This window comes from Macrobrachium nipponense, chromosome 28 (assembly GCF_015104395.2).
Source record: "Macrobrachium nipponense isolate FS-2020 chromosome 28, ASM1510439v2, whole genome shotgun sequence".
Taxonomy (NCBI): Eukaryota; Metazoa; Arthropoda; class Malacostraca; order Decapoda; family Palaemonidae; genus Macrobrachium; species Macrobrachium nipponense.
This window is the reverse complement of record NC_087217.1, coordinates 26771036-26774098: the sequence shown is the minus strand read 5'-3', so window position 1 is coordinate 26774098 and position 3063 is coordinate 26771036. Positions and strand designations below refer to the sequence as shown.

General features: G+C 32.9%; 1 long non-coding RNA gene across 2 annotated transcripts in view; it reads left to right on the top strand.

Annotated features, from left to right (window-relative positions):
* The window catches only part of LOC135201306 (uncharacterized), a 155112-nt gene extending 153684 nt beyond the window's left edge, over window positions 1–1428 (top strand). For both annotated transcript variants that reach the window (XR_010311486.1, XR_010311484.1), the window contains one exon: window positions 1271–1428. This is a non-coding gene — a long non-coding RNA (uncharacterized LOC135201306). The remainder of the gene's footprint in view (window positions 1–1270) is intronic.
* The last annotated feature ends 1635 nt before the right edge of the window (window positions 1429–3063 follow it).

The window sequence follows — 3063 nt, the reverse complement described above, 5'->3', positions numbered from 1 at the left end:
TGTGCAGGAATCATGCGACAAGTGCAAAAGCGAACGAGGCGAAGAATACAATGAATTGTGCCAAAGGCTAGATGAACTCGACAACGATGAATACTTCGAAACAATAGAGGGTCTCGAATTTCGTTATAAAATTCGTGTATTGAACGAAAAAATATGTGATTACTTGAAAGCGGATGATTCACGTACTGAGGGGATGCTCGAAGGTTTTAATGAAGAATATAATGAAGCTGTTAAGAGGGTAAAGGAGTTATTTAATGAGTTTAAACAAAAGACAATGGAACAAATTAACATTAGTCAGTTCCGGAATGGGATAGGATATGTGTTTCTTGGTATTGATGGTAATGAAGACCTTGTTGAAGCATTTGAAAAAATAAGTGTACATATACCTGAAAGGGCGCGTGAAAAATTCGAGGAAATTAGAAAAAAAATATATGATCTTTATGAAGAATACGATGACGACTGTTATCAATTTGTTATGAAGGAGACAGCGCAGTAAATAAAAAACGAGCAGTAATCTGCGTTTTCTTTTCCTATTATTAATATTAAGGATATATTTTTTTTATATATTATTAGTTTTAAAACCTAATTCTTTACCTTTCAAATAATAATAATGGAATAAGTATTCTTATCCGCCGAAAACCATACCAATTTTAAGTTAAAAGGATAACGCATTTAGCTTAAAATTAACATTATTAAGTTAAACGCTCAAAGATTTTACGTTTAAACTAAATCGTCATTTTAGTCGCCCGTTAGACCTAAAACGCCATTTTCCTTATTAGTTACAACATATATATATATATTATATATATATATGTGATGTATATATATATATATTTATATATATATATTATACATATATATATATATATATATATATCCATATCATATATATATATATATATATCTATATATATATATATACATCATATATATATATATATTATATATATATATATTATATATATATATATATGTGCGTATATATATGTATATATATATATATATATATATAATATATATATATATATGTGCGTATATATATGTTATATATATATATATATATATGTATATATATATATATATATATATATATATATTATGTGTGTGTATGTTTGTGGTTCTGTATTGGTGTGTTTATCTCTATGAATATAAGAATTTCATTCCTACTGAATGAAGAAAGAATATTTTTCCCTCTATACACAGTAGTTATCAGCAATAAGTTTCTCCCTCCTCCAAGCACCCGAACTGACAAATACCCGATTCATCTCAGGCTGACGAGTGAGGAGATTCATCTGCGTCTGACGATAGATGGCACGACAGGGGTCCCTCTGCTGAGAATCTATCAATGTCCGGGGGATTGTTTTCAATTCAACTTCGTCCAGTGCAACAGATGCTGCTCTTTTTCTCTTCTTCCACGGCCGTATACGTCACTGGTAAGTGTGTATTCCTTTAGATGCTCTTTTTGCGCATATTTCTTTTATATTTGTTTTAGACCCGGCAGTTTGTGAGAGTAGGAAACTTTAGAATATGTCATTGAGGAATTCTAAGATAAAGGGACACAATACTTTCCAACTCGGTCTTTCGTATCGTAAATAGGTTTTTTTCTTTTATTCGTCACCATATTTCTTGAGTACTTCGTATTCACGAAGCTTTTACTTTTTTTTTTTTTTTTTAGTTCACGTATACTCGGTTCTGGTTTTTTCTGCTTTGAAATAAACAGCCAATATTTATGTATTTTGAATAATAGATGTTATGCCCACCAGTTGGAAAAACAGTAATCTTGTCACGAGATGTATTTTCTAATCAACTTTCTAGAATTACATATTGTTACCATCAAATATATATGTATATATATACACACACACACACCTATTTATATATATATATATATATATATATATATATTATATATATATATATACATATATATATATATATATATATGTATGTATGTAATGTATGTATATGTGTGTGTCTGAATGTGTGATAAAATGGATAAATCACCATAACAATGCGCCTTGCGAATATTTTATCACCTCAATAAATAACAAATGTACTGGTATAGGTTAGACTCATTTCGAGAGGTATTCAGACGGAAAAGAAGTGGACGAAACATATGAGACCAATCATGGCTATTATAAAGAATGTTTACAATAATAAATGGAATGTTGGGTGGCTTCGAAGCACTTACAGGTAACATCATTAAACGAATAAAAAATGCGCCGAAGTTTCTTCTGCGCAGTTGAGTATTCTGTACAACGTATAATGCTGCATAAAGCTATCAGCTACTACCGGTAGAGCTACTACCGGTAGAGCTTCAGTTGCTCCCCAGATGCAGTAGCGGAAGATGCTGCCAGACGCACAAACTACTGAGGCTAGATGGCTGCAATTTGCTATGCTTGACATCGGAGGGTGGATGATCAACGTACCAATTTTCAGCCCTCTAGCCACAGCAGTTAATAACTTCATATGCGTAAAGTTTATGTAAATAAGCTAATGTGACGTAGCAAGTGATTTTGCCCATGATTAGAAATAAAAGTAGTCATCATTCAAATTATATTCACTTATTTTTGCGGACGAAAGACGAAGACTACTCATAGGGCTCGGTAGTGTCTTTCTCAGAGAGAGAGAGAGAGAGAGAGAGAGAGAGAGAGAGAGAGAGAGAGAGAAGGGGATAGTGATTTTTTTTTTCAGAGGAAACCAATATTAGAGAGTCAGAGGTGAAGAAATTGTCACTGAAATGCCAGAAAATACGAATATATATATATAAGAGAGAGAGAGAGAGAGAGATATCACTTCTTCTTATAGTGAAATAGGTCTTTCGAACCCGTAAGGATACAAGAGGAAGATGATCACTCACCTGGGAATTGATTAATTTCCAGTTGCACCTCCCTTGCAAGGCCAATTGGGTTCGTGTTGCAATTTCTTGCGGTAATTTTCCGGCCGCAACCATTCCTTTTGCGAGATGAATGCTCTCTCTCTCTCTCTCTCTCTCTCTCTCTCTCTCTCTCTCTCTCTCTCTCTCTCTCTCGATGGTAATCCCGATTCTCATTCACAGTGACC